The 18,778-nt window shown below is 38.0% G+C and overlaps 1 protein-coding gene across 4 annotated transcripts in view; it reads left to right on the top strand.

Moving 5' to 3' along the window:
* The first annotated feature begins 1,154 nt into the window (after positions 1-1,154).
* Positions 1,155-18,778, top strand: part of LOC5575822 (protein windpipe) — a 94,336-nt gene continuing 76,712 nt past the window's right edge. The window contains exons 1-2 of one of the 4 annotated variants that reach the window (XM_021842554.1): positions 1,155-1,405; positions 1,814-2,431. The gene's annotated coding sequence lies outside the window, so the exon portion shown is untranslated. Of the gene's footprint in view, positions 1,421-1,625; positions 1,762-1,813; positions 2,432-18,778 lie in introns of those variants that run through there. The other 3 variants (XM_001662197.2, XM_021842553.1, XM_021842551.1) reach the window with 3 other exon arrangements.

The following is an 18,778-nucleotide window of genomic DNA, read 5'->3' as shown; positions in this document are numbered from 1 at the left end:
TTTGATGCGCCTCATTTTTCTTGAGATGTGTCTCACTGCGGTCTCATGCGCTCCGTCACATGTGCTGTTTGAAATTCAGCGCAATAATAGAAGTGATTACAAAAGTTTTCAACGAGGATCGAAATTGTAACTTTTGAATCGCGAGTCTTCGATCATATCATGTAGGCCATCTAGACACCTGCATAATGAGGCGAAAATAGCTGTAGAGGCTCTTCGTTACTAAGCAGTTGTTTCACAACTTGGATACCGATAGCGAGCCATAGCGCCGAGCAGCGCATGTGACGAGTCTCCCCGAGAGCACATCGCCTAGCGCGCGCTTTTAGAATTTTCGTGAGCATCCATCTAGCGCAGCACACTAGGATTCCAATGAGCTGAGAGACGGTTTGGTTGGAGGCTCGTCAGTACATTTATGTGCTCCTGAGAAATATGTAACTCTAGTTATAGGCATATGTTGTAGATTATGCTTAAAAACGGATTTTAAGTTTTCATTCGACGTTTCGGACACATGAAAGCATGAAAACCTTAAATCCGTTTCTGAGCATAATAGACTGAAGGCCATAACCTACAACATAATCATCACAGTCGTATCCCCGAGCAAGTTATAGGCATAGAATGTCTCGTAACGATCCAAAGCATATTTGCATTCGCATGAACTATTTTCAAAGAGGGATGGCGACCTTCCTATATAAGTAGGCTATATATTTAATCACAAAAATGTAATTGACCTTCTAATAGATTTTTAGCACCAAGTAGAGAGTCTAACTCCTTAGCTTAGACCGTCTTGGTTTTTATTTTATTTGTATTTTAAATCTTATTTTTGATCACAAATTCTTCACTATATTCCGTTTTATTCCGCTTGTTATCGAAAAATGTTAACGCTAATTTTCCAATGTGGCGAAACGAATTCGTAAATTTAGCATCATTGAATTCCGTGGAATTCCGCAAAATTACGTTTAGAACATCGTTTGAAGGAATCATTCAAAAATACCGCATACCCTTAACGAGGCCCACCGATTCGGTAAGCCCACTTGCTGCCTCCTATTCGAGAAAACTTTGGTTTTACCCCGTCGTCGTTGCGGACCGACCGAACATGAATGGATGAATGGCAGGCAATAAACCCACAGAGCTACACGAGGAGAACACTGCCTGACTGGCCGTCCGTCGCTTCCAACTCGAAGAGCGCAACTCAGTAGCATTTCGGCGGCGGTTGATGGCGTGACGCGTCGTGAAGCGGTTTTTAGTTTTGGCTCTCCGGTGCGCTCGGACCCCTACGAAAAAAAAAACAAAATCAACAGTATACCATCAGACCCGTTATTAGCCTATATATTTTTTCGTGATAACAACAACTGCAGCAGCACGTCGATTGGACGTACTAGACTGCACTTTACGGTGCAATTCCCGACCAGTTAGTTCATCATAGGTATCTAGTGTGACACTGGCGCGTGTCTTCGTATGCTTCGAAAAGGGGGGTTCTACTCATGAAAAATCGTTCAAGGGGTTGATTCCCGTGCTCGTTTATCACACCTTTGGACTGCAACGTGCGAATACTCCGTAGAGTCGTAGAATTAGTACAGTGTATTTTAGGTTGCTGAAACGCGTTGTGCCACGAGTTGTGAGGTGAGGAGGAAAAGAACGGTACAGACAGTGTGTTCACAGTTCTCTTATCAGCCATTTGTGGGATTTTGTTTTCGGAGTGTGGCCCAAGTGCTCGAGCAACCTTATCGAGTCCAGTTGAGGCAAAGGTGTGGTACTGCGTGGAAGGTGACTTCAGTGGAAATGATGTGATTAGTTTTCTAATTGTGTCTTTTTTCAGAAATTCTAAATTAATTAGTGCCTATTAGGAAGGAAATTCGAGCTGATCAATCAGCTCAGAGAGAAGGTGCAGAGAACTCTGTTCGCCCGTGAGAAGCAATATAATCATTACATAACATCATCATACGAAAGGAAACGTGAACGTGAGTGCATCCCAGAAAGAAAGGAGATACAGGAAAAGCAATAAAAGCTGTTAACAGAAACCGGTGATCAAGTGAAAAGTTGAAATAAAAAAATCGGTACCTACCAACTCGGAATGTCTTCATCAGTAAAAGATCGTCGTCGCACAGGTTGAGGATGAATTCATGAAGATAGTATAGTTGAAAAATATTCGAGTGTGTCTCTATGTGCGGTGGTGCCGATGATTTTTTCGATCTTGATAACGTGAGTTGGCTGTACCGCTGTGCCTTGACTGATTTCGAAATTATCAGTAACTGGTATGATTGAGTGCTCGTGTTGAAGTGCAGAACGGAGACGAAGGGACGGGCCGTTGTTGGAATCGTTGTCCAAAACCAACGTGTCCAAGAGCATCCTGTAGATTGACGTGAACGAACAGCAGAAAGAAGACATACACTTGGAGGCCTTTGACTTACGCTGGTCTTGTTCTGGGTTAAGAAAGGTGAGTTATGATGGTTTTTTGCTTTTTGATACAGGCGTTTGCTCAGCTCTTTAGGGTTCTCTAGTTCATACGTTGCAACGCGTTGCGACAATACGAAACCATGCTTTTGGAGGTTCGGTTTCCGTGAATGCAAAAATGGAAAGTTTGCATTTTCTTAGGACATTTTCTTCTCCTTGTGAATATAACGTTCGGACTGAAATAAATCTCGAGCTGAGTGTTTACAGTTTTAAATTGAAAGCTTTCCTTGCAAAAGCTGTCATTTTTGCTTACCTTAGCCTTGTGGTAAAGTCCGCGGCTACAAAGCAAAGCCATTCTGAAGGTGTCTGGGTTCAATTCTCGGACGATCCTGGATCTTTTCGTAATGGAAATTTCCTTGACTTCCCTGGGCATAGAGTATAATCGTACCTGCCACACGATATACGAATGCGAAAATGGCAAATTTGGCAAAGAAAGCTCTCAGTTAATAACTGTGGAAGTGCTCATAAGAACACTAAGCTGAGAAGCAGGCTCTGTCCCAGTGAGGACGTTAATGCCAAGAAGAAGAAGAAGAAGAAGAAGAAGAAGAAGAAGAAGAAGAAGAAGAAGAAGTGTTCGAGTGTGAATGACCTGAATCGAGCGAATTTATTTTCGACCATTTCGGGGCTGAATTTAAATTTTTAATTACGATTGCCTGAAATTCTAGGCGATGAACTAATAGCAGCAAATACTAAGAGAAATGACCTTCGCATGTGTCATGTTATGTATTTATATACAAAACATGTATTTGGGAGGTTACACTTTCGCTTACCGAATGATTAGGGGTAGGATTCCTACCATCTCTTAGCGTTTATTTCGTAGGAACTTAACCTTATTTATGTTTATATTCATGGGTAATCGAATTATTTGTGCATTTACGATAAATCAGTGAAACACAAGATCTTGAACTAGATCAAATTTGAGAGAACAAACAACACCCATCATGGTTAAGGAGGCGTATTAGAGTAAAGTGAATTTTCACTGAAAATAATGAAAAAATCAATTAAAATCTGGAAACGTTATGGCCATTTTTTTAAGACATGAAAATTGTAATTTCAATAGATCTTCTATTGCATGGAATACCATAAAAATGAAAGATTATCTCATTTTCAATGTAGGGGCGTAGCTTGTCCTACTGTAAGGATGCTTTGAGGTTTATTAGTTTTAGCATAAATGATTCGAAACCGTTTTTGTCCCATAGCGGGGCAAAAGTTTGAATCAACGGGGCAAAAGTCTCGCAAATTAGCAAATAGCCAAAATCCACATACTCCCTTTAGTTTAAGCGAAATATGCCAGATCATGCTATCATCAAAACTTAATGTTTTTACTTAGTTTAGAAAAAAACTGTGGGTATATTTCAATTCACCCAGTTTTGAGAAATTTTTTGATAAAAATTTAGTGAATGTTTTTCTGCAAACATAAGTTTGTGGCTGGTATAAAGCATGCATGTCATAAAACTATCGATATTTTGTGTTTCAGCCAGCAAATTTTTGCTCTACTCTAAATTTGAACCATTGCCCCAGCGGTGGGGCAAAAGTTCGTTTAAGATAATCAATTTCAAGACTGTTATAACTAAAAATATTTGAATATGTTCAAGCAAGTTTGTTCATCAAAATTGTAACCAATTATTGTATGGTTTTTATTGCTTTTCAACAGTTAGAGTTTTTCTGGAAATGTTGATAATTCCACTAAAGTTGAACTTTTGCCTCCCCTTACTCTATATTTCTTACACTCTTAATCATTTCGGCTTTTTAGGCTGCTGGACTCATTTTCGAACTATATGTTTCGTAAATACAAGCGACTCTCCATAACTCGATATTCAAGAGACCATCAACTTACTTTTTACTGAAAATCAATATTTGTATATGCATGTTTTTTTACTTTTCATTACAACTTGCAAGTCTTTATTCACTTCCAATACAGAAGATTCCAGGTTTCCATGTATTAATGTTATGGAGAAAAGTTTGCCTCACACGTGAATGGACTAGTGAAGACATCGATTTATAGAAATATTGACTTTTGAAGAGCATGATGCATAATAATTTGAAAGGACCGTGAAATCCATCGAATTATAGAATATCGAGTAGTGGAGAGTCGACTATGAATGCATCTTATTGCCGAGTTTTCGCTGCAAACCCCCTATTTTCCCAGAGTGAACCATTTCAGGACAAATGAGGTTCTTTACTCAACAATAAACAACAACATTACTAAATGTCTTAAAGAATCGAAAATGTTTTCAAAGTCAAAACATAATTAACAATCGTTCAAATCAACAAAATGTTTCAAATTTTGGGGCCAATTACCAATTTTTGGCTCACATTGTTGATATCAGTATTGTTCTTAAATAATTGTAGACATAATACATGCAACTAATCTTATAGGAATTTTCATTGTAATTATGCGAACGAATTTATTTTGAGCTTTCAAATATGTAACTATGCGATAGATAATATATCTGTATTACAGATAGAAAGATATCTGCATTGAACATGGTACTAACAAAATGAATGATACGTAATTTACAATTCAGAAAATCATGCAAGTAGTTTTAGATTGGCATTTTAAGAATTTCTTGTGAAATTGTTGAGAAATTGTGCAGTAAATATTGAGGACCAGTGGGCCTAGCAAATGTCGTATTGCCGTAAAATAGGCTGTTGAACAATCGCTATCAGGGTAGACAATCGTCACCGTCAAATGGTAAAAGTCGTCGACGAAACTAAAAAAAGAATCGTCATCGTCACTCAACCATCGTTGGATGACGATTTGCTGCAGTGGTCCACCACAAAGGCTCGGCGTCATGACGAAAAAATAAGCCTCCTTCGTTATAGTCGAATCTTCGTTCGGGAGCTCTGAGACGACTAAAAATATGAAGCGAGGCGTCGATAGATTATGGGCCTTTTTTGAAAAAAAAAATAAAAACAAAAAAACAAAACGTCTCCAGAATTGAACAAACGATCTCTGCATCGTCAACGTCACGCGCTTACCAACAGAGCTATTGTTGAAACTTGAGGAGTACGGATTGAATCGCCAATACAAGCAATTCTGGGATGGCATTCGCCGTTTTGTGCATAGCAAGCGAATGTACAATAAACGCCTCCTTCGTTTGAGAGAGGGGAGCGAACGGAATGAAGACAAAGTTGTTCGTTGATGATTTTGGATTGAAGTTCGACGTGCATTCTTTCGTCGATGACGAGACGACGACCTGCAAGAGTTATTATACTGGCTGACGATGTCTTTTTTTATTTCGTCATCGCACTGTGACGAAGCTGACGATTGCCTGCCCTGATCGCTATTTCCCATACAAAATGACATATTAGGTCTCTCCCTTTTTTTACTATTCCGATGACTTTCCTTAACTACTTCTATGCACGAACACGTAGCAACGATTGGTATAGTAGAAGAATATTGTGAAAATTATGACCCGTTTTTATGCCATTCCGTGACATACAAGCACCATTCCATTTGTGTTTATGTTTAATAGATGAATTGACCAGAATCTCTGGATGTATACCTAATTGAATCTGAAGAGGTAAACCTTATACAGGGCAGAGAAAAACCGTTGTTTAAGCCTTTAAAGGTATTCCTGAATTCAAAGTTGTTCAAAGTGTTGAAGGTACTATCAGTAAACTCTTCAGTAGGTCCACAAGAGTCTTCTCAAAACTTTTACTGACTTTCATATATTTATATTCTAAATTTGTTCACTATTCAAATTCAATGACAAGATTTCGGGTAGACTAATTGGAATAGTACTCAGAATATCTTAGAGAAAAATATGGCAGGAATCTCAAGTGAAGAAAACTTCACCTGATGATTTTAGGTACATTCCTGGAATTTTACCAGTGTTTTCCGATAAACTAAAATGCGAAATATGTTTTGGCGTAAGTCAATACATATCTGGAAGACTAGTGTCAAACAGATGAAGGTTCTTCAATTCAAAGTAGTCAAATATTTGATTTGATTCCTTTTAATCCTTTAATTCAAATGTTGTAGGATTAACAGCGTAACTTTATTTTCATAAAATTGTTCTAAAGAGTCTGTTTCGATGCACTGATGTTTGTATAAAACCATGTTAAAAAATGGACTATGGATTTTTTTTGCAATTTATTTGAAAAATCCTAGCTTCGAAATTATTAATTTTGGAGAAAAACATTCTTTGAAGAAGTTGTAGTGAACCGTTATGGCTACATGAAAAAATATGTTGTTTTATTATGAAAAAATAAAAATAAAATTAAAATCTTAAATTACTCATAAAAGTCAATTTTGAATATGTTCTAAATTCTCACTATTTTCATCTATTTTTGAAAAAAAAAAATAGATGTTTGGGACAATGTTTCAGTGGCCTACACTTTCGGCTACTTCTAGAGAAGTGATCTAATAATCATTATCGTACAGAATAATTTTAAGATTCTTATTTCATCATCAAAAACCTAAATTTTGAAAATCAATTGAGAGTTGTTGTAAGAAAAATCTCCTTCATGAAATTTTGTCTCAAATATCAAGATTTCATGGTGAAAATTGAAAATGGGTTTTCGAATATTTTAAATTTTAAGTATCGGTTTTGAATTTTTCATGATAAAAATAAAATATTTTTTCAGTGCATATTTTTATATGTACCAAACGGTTCACTACAACTTCTCCATAGAATGTTTTTCTCTATAATCAACAGTTTCGGAGCTAGTTTTTTTAATAAATCGCATACAAAAATCCATAAGCCATTCTCAGAAATTATTCTAGATTCAAAAAGAAAAAAAACTTTTTCTAATATAACAACAGCATTGCGAAATTTACTGTAAATCGAAGATTGTCGAGTTCTGTGGCTGGCCGATTTGACATGGAATTCGTCTCTATCGGAATCAATTGAAGAAAGTATTATTTGGTCCAATTGGTCATGGAGAACTATTTTTGATGGAATAGCTATCCAATCGGAAGTCAGAAATTAAAAGACATGACAATGTCCATTGCCGGCCACGCCCATCTTTTCCGTTACGAGGAAAGGAAAGGAAAATGTTTATAAGACACCTACTTGAAGAGAGGCCAGCGACTCACCGACGCCCTCATAGATGTCAAGGAGTTGGATGAAGGGAAGGATGATGGTCTAGGATTCACTATAAGCGAGTGATGCAACCGGATTGAAATTTAGTGTACGTGAAGTTAAGTATACTTTTTGTAATTGGGTGTAAGTGTGAATGTAATGGTTTCGTCATCGTTGGGAGTGACGCAGCTAAGAAAATTAATGTCACTCCATGCGCGTTCGTCTTTCAGGGATGGGACACAGGTATTTCCACCTAGTGCCTTAGCTAAAAAGCTTTGGTTTGAGCGCCATTACTCGCTCTCTGAAACGAGAAAATAAATTGGCCCGTCCCCATGATACATAAAGAGCACAGATTGCATTAATATATGTGATCTAATCGGAACAAACTTACCAAATACGTTCATATGAATAAACGCCGAGTAAAAAACCGTTTCCTCAAAAAACCTTCAATGATTCTATTGGGAATTTCAATCTACATCCTCTGAATGGTTTCGTATATGAATAGAACTTAACGACATGGCTGTGTACCCATAATCTTTTTTGTCCTTGTCAAAATCACACAAAAAATGAAGAAAGCTTGGTTTGAAATAATCCTGCGTTGCACAATAATAATCATCGAATGCGATTTTCGCACTTAACACAGGTTTTTATTGTATATTCAATATTTAAAAGCATTAAATTAAAAATAAAGCATTAAAAATGATGCAAATCTCACAACTGTATGTTTTTTCTTGTTAATTTGTCAGAATCACACTTATCTCAAACAAAACAAAACCTTTCCAGGTGGCGTAGCACCAACAGGATCATGTCAACATCTAGAACGTCACAAGCCATCTTCAAAATCTTTGCTGCAAAACTACACTTTGATTACAACACAATCAGCCAGTTCTATTGCAGCTATTTAGCGTTGCATAAAGCACTTCAACCCGGATAACATTGCACCTGCTAATATCGGCAAAATTGCGAACAACGGGAGCACGAAAGAATTTTCAGGTGGCATAGCACCATCAGCCGAATCCATTTTTCACTATCCGAAAACGCGGAACCGAGGTAAACGTGACAGACAATTCAAAACGCAGGCGCCCGCGCTCACGGCTTGCTGCGATCCGTTAGATAAATTCCACTTTTTTGTCAAAAATTCCTTCTGGGATTCACCTCTATTTTGTTTAATCTTTTTTTTTTTAATTTTCATGGAATTTTTTAAGTACCCATTCCAATAACACTGCGGAACACGTTTTGTCTCTAGCATCAAAATACCGTTATTTACTTAATTAAGGGTTTCTGAATCCCTTGCCGTTTTCAAAAATATCACAGCACTTCTAGATTTTGAGATATTGGCAGTTGAAAATGCAAAATTTGACTATTTCAGCCAACTTGCATGCAAGTTTGCCAGCTTGTAAGGCAATTTATTCGCTTAATTTGCCACAGAATTCAAAGTTTATGTGTATAACAATACTTATCAGCAAAATTCATAATACTTTTTATGCTCAAAAGTTGTTTTTTAATGTTTTAGAAAAGTATTGTATTTTGCCATATAAGAGAAACAAAGAGTTTTGTATGGAGACTGGAAGCATGTTGAAAAAATCGATTGAGACTAAATTTTATCATGCAACTTCAACCAAATTATATCTAAAATGAAAGTTGAAGTCCTATTTTGCATATTTGCTGTATTGGATTACAAAAAAGTTTGAGTAATAATACTTTAAATTTCATGTAAACATCACTCCAACCAGTGTTTTATAGTACTCTGACGACCTGTAGCTAAAAATTGTGACGTGCTGGGACATTTCTGAAACCGGCATCAAATTCAGCGGCCCCAAATCTACTAGAGACACATAATTTGGTTCTTGAGACACGCAAAAATGTCATTTTTGTTACGCTGTGTAATTTATTCTATTATATTCTCGTTTCAGGGAGCTTCTTCAACCTGCTTCAAATTTTTACAAAAATATCCGCAATATTTAACGATATTATTATTGCTTCTCAATTCTATATTTTCCAGAAATCAATCCATGACTTCATTCGAGACATTGTATGAAATCTCTTCAAAATTTTAAAAATGAATTTATTTCTCTCATGACACCTCCAAAAATTTGTCTGTGGAATCCTGGCAAAACTTTTGTTTGAAATATAAGGAATTGTAATAAAAACTTGATCGGAGCATACACCCATAATTACGCCTAAGGATTCCTGTTATAAGACTCAATTCAAGAATAGTTTGCCTTAGTCCCTTGTAAAATTCGATCAGTTTTTTTCTGTCCAGATATCTTCAGTAATTTTTCAACATATTTTTTTCAGAAATTGGTCCTAATAACTTTCACGGGACTATGCCTGTATTGGCACCATAAAGTCTTCCAAAAGCCCCTTCAAATATCCATTTTCTTAAAAAAAAATCCTGGGAATCCTTGATGAGATGCAACCTGCGACTAATCAAAATATTTTTTCGGAGATACCTATGGGAACTTCTCAAAAAACTCTTTTAGATATTCTTCCCGAAAGTTTATTTCCCATCTGAAATTATTACAGAAGTTACATCAAACCAGGATTTTTTTTGAAAGCGTCTTTACCGAGCACCGAAGATTTTTCAAGGAATTTACCTTAAACAGTTTTAAGAGATTTCTTCTTCTCCTTTCTGGCGTTACGTCACAGCTGGGACAGAGCCTGCTTATCAGCTTAGTGTTCTAATGAGCACTTCAAGAAGTTTACAAAATTTTTCAAATATTTTTTCGCTGTAAATTTCCCTAAATATTTTTTTTCTGGTTATTGTAAGAATTACTCCAGGTATCATATAAAACGGATCTCATAGCCATTCCTGCAAAACTTTCCCTTACTTTAAGCACTTCCTAAAAAGTTCAGCAAAAAATATTAAAAGAGATTTCAGAAATTTGTATATTTGTTTATCTTGAACTTCACACATGGATTTTTCAGTAATTATTGCTGTGACATCTATAGAATATTTTTTCTAAAACTGATCCAAAAGCTAAAACAGAAACTTTTCAAAGGGTACATTAGAAAATAGTACAGAGATTTTTTCAGGATTTCATACAATGCTTCTGGTTGATCTTTTATGTTTCTATGAATATCTCAAAAAACGCTACCAAAAGATAATCTGCAGTATCCCAAGCATATTTCTCAATACGTCGTAAATGTCTTCCTCAAATTCATAAAATATTCTTAGAAAAAAAAAATTGTGTTTTTTCCTTAATGTTTATGAAATCTGTGAAATTTCTGTTGTAGTCGTTGGATTAAATTCTAGAGGAATCTTTAAAATTATGATCAATGCAATTTTAAAGAGAGGTTTAGGAGTCTCTAAAGAAATTCAAAGAGAAGTTCTTTAATGTATCTCTGTAAGAATTTCGGTTATTTTGTAGTAATTTTTCATTATTGGAGTGTTAATGAGTACAAAATTAAAGAAACTTAGTTAGTGTGGCAGTAAAAAATAACAAAATAAATATAGTTTTCTCAGAGAGAACTTTTGAGGAAATTCTCAGATATATTTCGGTGTCTTCGAAAATTTATTCTAGGGATACTTGCAAAAAATTGGGAGTTACTTTTGGAAGAAATGTTGTTGAAATTTATTTTAGGAATCCTTGAAGGAAATGTATAAACTTTCCATTAGAATATCTACTAATTGAATTTTAGATTTTTTTTCCAATCTGGAATTTTCCAAACCGTTAATGGACATGTTACTCAGACAAAATAATTAATCAAAACTTTGTACTCTATTTTGCGCATTGCGAATGAAAAAGCAGGATGCATTTTCCTAATATTCTAACGCAAAAAGATGCAGATGTTGTGTATAATGATCGATTTTGCGTAAAATTCGTTACTGAACTTTCAACGTCTCTCGCCCGTCCCTGACAAAAATCCTGGCTGCGCCCATATATCTCTGTATTACAAAATCCTAATAACTTGGAGATTGATTTGCTTCTTACTTACTTTGGAAGATAAATCTACACATGTAATGGAGAAAATCACAAGAATCTTTCATTTTAGAGAGAGAGCAATTAAATTTTTTGACACTTTTATGTATAAGACACCCTAATGACCATCGTCAGTGTTCAATGGATTATTCAAATGGCCTTTGGCATATGGACGTTTGATCGAATGAACTTTTGGTATTAAGACGTTTGGTCGAATTTGTCAAACTTGTGGGGATGAATTTAAGTCAAATCTCAAATTTTCAAGAGCACAGATATGAGAACCATAACATCCGTTTAAGGTGAAAACCTAATGGAGAAAGTCACTAGCTGGAGATGAGCAACTGATCAAAGTTTTAGCCTAAAAGGATGTTCGGTTCTCCAGATTCGTGTCCTTGAAAATTGGACGTGTGGCTTCGATTTATCTTCACCTCAATTGAAATAATCATCATTCAATTCCTAGAATATCAAAGAAGTCCAAGATATGTTCAGATTGAAAATAAGTTGAGTATAAAGTATAATCTTTCGTAGAGGTTGTTCAAAAATTTCGTTAGCTTTCAAGAAAGGTGGGGAGGTATGAAAACAACATTACTCTGTGTACTAGGCAGAGAGAGAGGGTCTCAGATAAAATCAACCATGCAATTTTCTTGGATAGATTTTTCAATTATTCCCTTAACTGTTAGCCATGATTACCATTGTTATAACAGATTTATTATTTTCCAAATAAGATAGTAAAGTACAATTAAATTTAGGTTAGAGAAAAAATGGAAGTTTTAGTCTAAGTAGGATTTTATTATTGGATGGTAGGGATTTCAAAATCTTACTATGTCTCAAAATGGAAAAAAGAGCCTTCAAAAGTTTCGACAATGTATGAAGACAGTAGTAAGTACTTTCTGTGGAAATGTTCTAAACACGTAGGTGAAAAGCAGTTTTTATCCCTCATTGGAAGAAAATGCTACAAAAAGAAAATGGTGTTTTATTATGGGTAAATATTGTAATTTCAACAATGAAAGTTATTAACTGGAGAAATGCCTGTTTCACAGCCACACGCATCAGTCTGGCTACAATGCCAGGAAAAAATGGAAGACAAATCAACATTGGGCTTCAAGGTTTCACTAGCAGCGAAAGTTTTAACCTTCCGCAATATTGCTTACCTCACTGATTACTCATTCGCACAGTTTACGCAACTCATTCGAACAAACTCTCGCTGTAGGTGCATTCTCGGTAGACGACATGACGAGTCACCCAAGTCATGCAAATTTGTCGTCAATCTACAAGCGGTGGTGAATGACGTGCATTCTATTGGGGAATCAATTCCTTTGGTCCAGCTATGGCAAATTTGTTTTATATAACTTATTGATTCACAACTTCCACATGGGAATCTCTATCAATTATGGCAATACAGTCTCTGGCTGGGAAAACCGACTAGGGATCGTTCTTTAGAACAATCTGGTGACTGTCCGGAGGTTCTTATCATGTGAGATTTGCCCCACTGTCGTTAGGGTATTGAAAAATTATAATGCACTATCAGTTAGAAAAGGGAGCCGACTGCAGCAAAAACCAACAAGTCAACAAGTAATGTTTCCATAATACTCTGCTAATTACTTCACCACCTTGTCACAAGCACACGGATCTCTTCTTCAGTGGATTATTGTTGCAATGTTCTTGATTTTTGCCACATCCTTCTTCTTTTATTCTGGCGTTACGTCCGATTTGGGACAGAGCTTACTTCTCAGCTGATTGTTCTTACGAACACTTCTACAGTTATTAATTGAGAGCTTTCTTTGCTAATTGACCATTATTACATATGTATATCGCAAAATTTTCATTACGAGGAGATTGACGACCGGTGGTATTTGAACCTACGACCTTCTTGCTGAATAACTGCGCGTTTACCGCTGCGGCTATGTGGGACCCCGTCCTTGTCGCGCATCCATTAGACTCAATATCTCACACAACACTCCCGTCACCGGGGTTTGTTCGAGTCCAGCAGTCAGTGACAGGGGCTCTTCGTGTAGTGCATCAACAACAGCAGTATTCGCGAACGACGAGATCGAGTACACTTGGATTCAATTGAATTTCAAGTTCACCTGTGTCAAAGTCGGTGTTTGCGCAAGAAGAGCCAACCGGTCTGCCTGCGATGACTTTGTGCGGACGAGCTAATCAATTCAATGATTTATTTGCACATTACCAACTGGTGAGAGAGGGAATGTCCGTGTGGAAGAATCCATTTGCGTGCGGTTTCGCAATGAATGTCATTCGAGTACACTTGCCTGAAAACTGCACGGAACAACACTACGCTACAAGTACAATGTGTTGAACTACTATGTAAGCGTAGCAGCGATTCCGAGCCATGCGCGATAAATGATATCTGATCTTGGAAAGGTCAATGGTCATGTCGCAGAACAATTATAAGCTACCTACTGCGAACAACACTGTAAACACGGACAAACAGATGTAACACTAACGAATTTTGCATCGACTACACATTCAACAATCATTTCTAATTCGCTATGTTGTGGACTTCACTACCAGAGACACGCGCATTGTTTTTTTCCGTGTTTGACGTTTCACACTAGCGCCAACTGCAGGTCTTGCATACTCACCAGATGAATACAGTGTGAAGGTGAAACATCTCGGAATCCAAAGATGGCCGTCACAATGGCCGACTTGTGACCCTACTCGCGTTTTCAAAGGCACAAAACTGGAGGAATAGTAGGCAAACGTTCCTGATCTTCTTATTTTAAGCTTTCTGCTAGTGCACAAAGCCAAAATAAAAAGTGCACTGTTGTTGGAGGCCTGCTTTGCGAGATTTGTGCCTTTGAAGTTTTAGTGCAATCTCAGCAGTTGATTTCAAGCTGTTTCACCTGAAGTGGGTGATGGATTTTTAAGAAAAATGTTCTAAATGCTACATCTATTCGTCTGTGCTGTAAACGTCATTCAACGATAAGCTATTACAGGTGACGATAGTGGCCTCCTAATATACCTGGAATTGTACCCGCAGTAGGGAATTTAACTCTCATCCGGCGAGGAAGTCGCCTGATTACGCAGCGAAAAAACCCGACGACGTGTGCTGTCGTGACGTCGTCGGATCAATAGTGCCTGCCGCTTGCTTGCTGGAGCGAAGGGGGTAGCCGGCCGAAGCAAGGCGTTGAAAGTTGATCGCAGAATCAAGGTTTCTGGGGTCAGTTTATGCTTGTCGGTGAGGTAGGAAAAGATCGCTCACCTTTCGGAGCGATGGTATCGAATTTGCTTGATTGCTTGAATTGATTGCTTCGGCGAAGAATAAGTGGTTCACAGAAAAATCAGAAAAATTAATCGTACATATGCTATTATTACCATGTTTTTTAATTTATTTATGAGTACATTACATGCATTTCTTATATCTAGCATACAGTGGACAGCAAGCATAATTATTTAATAGATGAAAAACATATGGAATGAAAATATTCGTACCTTCTTGTTTTCAAGTAGCAAGCGTTTTAAATCGTTTTGACTGATCACAACTCGGCGCATGAACGATCGGCGCTCAACTTTTTCGAGGGTCTGCGAGTTTCAGAAAAGATTCGCAAAGTGCCCAACTAGTACCAGACCCTGGCGCGTAACACAAGAAGTAAAGAGAAAGTGATCGAACTGCAAAAAATTCTCGAGAAACATAATATTCTATATAATAATGAGTTACACTTTGGTACTATACCAAGAAGGAAGCTTCAGAATAATTTTCAATTTTTTATTTTGAATCCTCTACAGACCTTTCTTCCTGATTTTACAGCAGCTTTTCCATATTGGTACAGCATACAACATGGCTGGCCTGAATTTTTTTTTTTTTTTTTTGAGATCAAAAGCTTTAGGCAAAGTTTTGATTTTATGTTAATAATTAGATAAAGATATTTTATATGTCTATTACATTTGGCTATGTGATTCTAGAAAGCCTACTGGTGGAACTCGACGATTGCCGATCTGCATGCAAGCTGCTTTCGGACTAGGAGAAGGATGTAGAGAGCCCGCAACGACGCTGAAAGAGCAGATCGAAGACCATCGTACAAGGCGGCAAAAACCGCTCTCAACAGGGGAATCAGGCTCAGCTAGAAAGCCTGTCTGGAGGATCTCTGTCACAACGCCAATTCAAACCCATGGGGTGACGCCTGCAGAGTTGCAATGGCGAAGTTAAGGGGCCCAGCTGTAACACCCGATAGGTGTCCGGAGAAGATGAAGACCATCTTTGAAGCGCTATTCTTTGGCACGAACCGACGAGCTGGTCGTCCACACCTTACGGAGCTCAAGATGACGACGAAGAAGAAGCCCAGCTAACGAACGTTGTGTTGAAAGCCTTAAAAACCAGGAAGACTCCGGGACCAGACGGTATCCCCAACGTAGCTCCGAAATCGTGCTGCAAATATGTATCGAGTAGGGTAGCTTCCCGATATGGGGAAGCGACAAAAGCTGGTGCTGTTGCCGGAACCAGGCAAGTCTCCTGGAGATCCTTCAGCATATAGACCAATATTTCTGTTGGACGCAGTTGGCAAAGTGCTGCAGCGAGTAACCCTACACAGGCTTACGAAATACACTGAGGGAGAAAACGGCTCGTGCGACATGCAGTTCGGCTTACGGAAAGATAGATCCACCGTTGATCTTATCCGAACGGTTGTGGAAGCTATGGAGACGGCGTGGAAGCAAAAGAGGAGAGGAAATTGGTAGAGTAAGGTGGGGCAAAAGTTCGACCTTAGTGGTATAATCAAAGTTTCCAGGAAAATAATAGCAGATGAAACAAAACAAATACCATACAGCGAACCTTCAACATATTGGCTATAACTTTGCTGAACAAACTTGAGTCAAAATCTTGATTGTCTTAAACGAACTTTTGCCCCACCGGTGGGGCAAAAGTTCGAATCTAGTGTGGGGCAAAAGTTCGTTGGCTAAAACAAAAAATATCAATACTTTTATGCCGGGCATACTTTATACCAGCCGTAAACTTATGTTTGCCGATAAATACACACTAAATTTACATCAAAAAATGCCCAAAACAGGGTTAATTGTAATACACCCAAAAAATAGCAGTTTTTCGCAATACTAAGTGGAAATGTAAAATTTTTGTGACATTTTTCGCACGATCAGGCAAATTTCGATAAATTTGAAGATAATATGTAGATTTCAGAAAATTTGATAATTTTTCCGTGGGTTTGTACATGGGTCGAACTTTTGCCCCGCAGATTCGAACTTTTGCCCCGCTATGGGCCAAAAATTGATTCCAACTATTTATGGAAAAACTAATACACGTCAAAGCATCCTTATTATAGGCCTAGAAACGCCCTTACATAAAATATTGAAAAATATTTTATCTTCATTTGATTCCATGCATCGAAAGTTTGACCAAATATTACAATATTTACGTCGAAAAACAACAAATAGCCATAACTTTTCCATATCTCAATCGATTTTTATGGTATTTAGAGTGAAAGTATCTTAATTGAATAGCATTCGAACCACCATGACATTTCTAAGTTTTGATTTGATTTGAGCTAGAAATCTCAAAAAGAAACTCTTGCCCCACTTTACTCTACTGCGGTGTGGCCAATCTGGACGTAAAAACTGCCTTCAACAGTGCCAGTTCGGCTGCGATCGCTGCACAGATTGGAGGTTCCCAAGTATCTTTGTAAGATTTTGAGGAGCTACTTTCAACTACTTACACTTATCTACAAAACAGACGCTGGAAAAAGGTACACAACAGTCACGGCGGGCGTCCCACCGGGTTCTATTCTTGGTCCGTTCCTCTGAAACGCTATGTATGACGGAGTGTTGAAGTTGAGCTTCCTCCGGTGTGTGAATATCGTCAGCTTCGCGGATGACGTGGTGCTCGTAGTCCTTGGCTAGAGGAAGTAGAGATACTTGCTACTGAGGCAGTACACGCCTTGGAAGAATGGATGCGAGGGAAGAAGCTCGTGTTAGCCCTTCACAAAACCGAAGTAGTGATGATAAGCAACCGAAAGGCAGTGCAGCATGCGAGAATCTCGATTGGACAGTGTACCATCGACTCAAAGCGGGAAGTCAGACACCTGGGAGTGATGATCGATGATTGGCTGAGCATCAACAGCCATGTCGATTATACATGTGAGAAGGCCGTGATACTCAGATACACTGGCCCCGTGTGTGTGAAAGCACTGCAGGCGAAAAGAAACCGCTCCCGGGTCACTTTTTAGCTCCAGGATCATATGCAGGTGGGCCTGACTTTCCGTACGTCTGCACCTAGCTGTTCAAGCTCCGGGTTTGTCCGCATTGCATTGGTGGTTGCTGCGTTTGCTGGGCCTGATTTGTTGACGCGAGCGTCCTTGTGTTTCTTGGAACCACCCGGTCTTGCATCTCCTGGTGATGCTCTTGGCCTCTTCGGCGTGAAGGGCACGCTCTCCGTCCTAATAATAAGGCGCTTGCCTTATTTCTAAGGCAGTCTTGGCCGCCGACAAATCCTGCCCAGTCAATTCCACTTTCTGTGCAATGGTCGCCCATTCCGTGACAACTAGTCCAAGGGTTCCTTGGATCTTCAACACCTAAATATTGATGTATTTGTGCATATTGCTTTTTTATCGACGAATTCATGAAATTCGTCCACCAGTTTCTTAGCTGCTACAACTCTAGGTAGCTTTGGTACTTTTGACCTTTCACTTACCTGTTGCTGCTAATGCTGTTGCTGTTGTTCCTACTGATCGCGTTGCTGTTGTTCCTACTGATCGCGTTGCTGTTGCCCTAGCTGCGATGGTGGTGATCTTACTAAGCCACCTTTAGCGAAAGAGTGTGCCGCGCCTTCTTCGATTCCAATTAGACCCTCTTCCATTCTTCAGGGTCCCTTATTGACTTATTGCGAGTCAATTTTCGCAAGTCAGTTTGAAGCTAATTAACTTGCTGCCGAAAGTATTGAAAAGGCAAATAGGCAGCTATTAAAGTAAATTTACAAAATTGTGTTTCCCTAAACCCAACAGAAACACCCAAAGTTTATAAAACTTTAGTATCAAATGACGAAATAAGTTGATTTTTTATATGCCTATTATATTTGCTCCATGCAATCGATCATTACGACAAACAGAAAAGTTTGGATCTCTTTTGAGTCTGGGTATAGGATTCAAATAAGTTACAGTAATAACTGCAATATGTTTGTTATTAGCTGTTTGAAAATTAAACAGCTCGTCCTCTTTACCATTCAAAAACGAGCGTTCCAATTCAAAATATTAAAAAAAAAATTCAGCCATCAGAGAAAAGCAATTCAGTAAACAACTAACGCAGTAGTTGAAAAATGAAAATGTCTTTAAATCAAATATTGATATTATTTACCCCTGAGGAAGATACATTTCCCGTGTCGAAACGTCGGGCAAATAAATAGGCCGTTGTAAA

The sequence above is a fragment of the Aedes aegypti genome, chromosome 2 (assembly GCF_002204515.2).
Source record: "Aedes aegypti strain LVP_AGWG chromosome 2, AaegL5.0 Primary Assembly, whole genome shotgun sequence".
NCBI lineage: Eukaryota > Metazoa > Arthropoda > Insecta > Diptera > Culicidae > Aedes > Aedes aegypti.
This window is presented reverse-complemented; position numbering and strand designations above follow the sequence as displayed.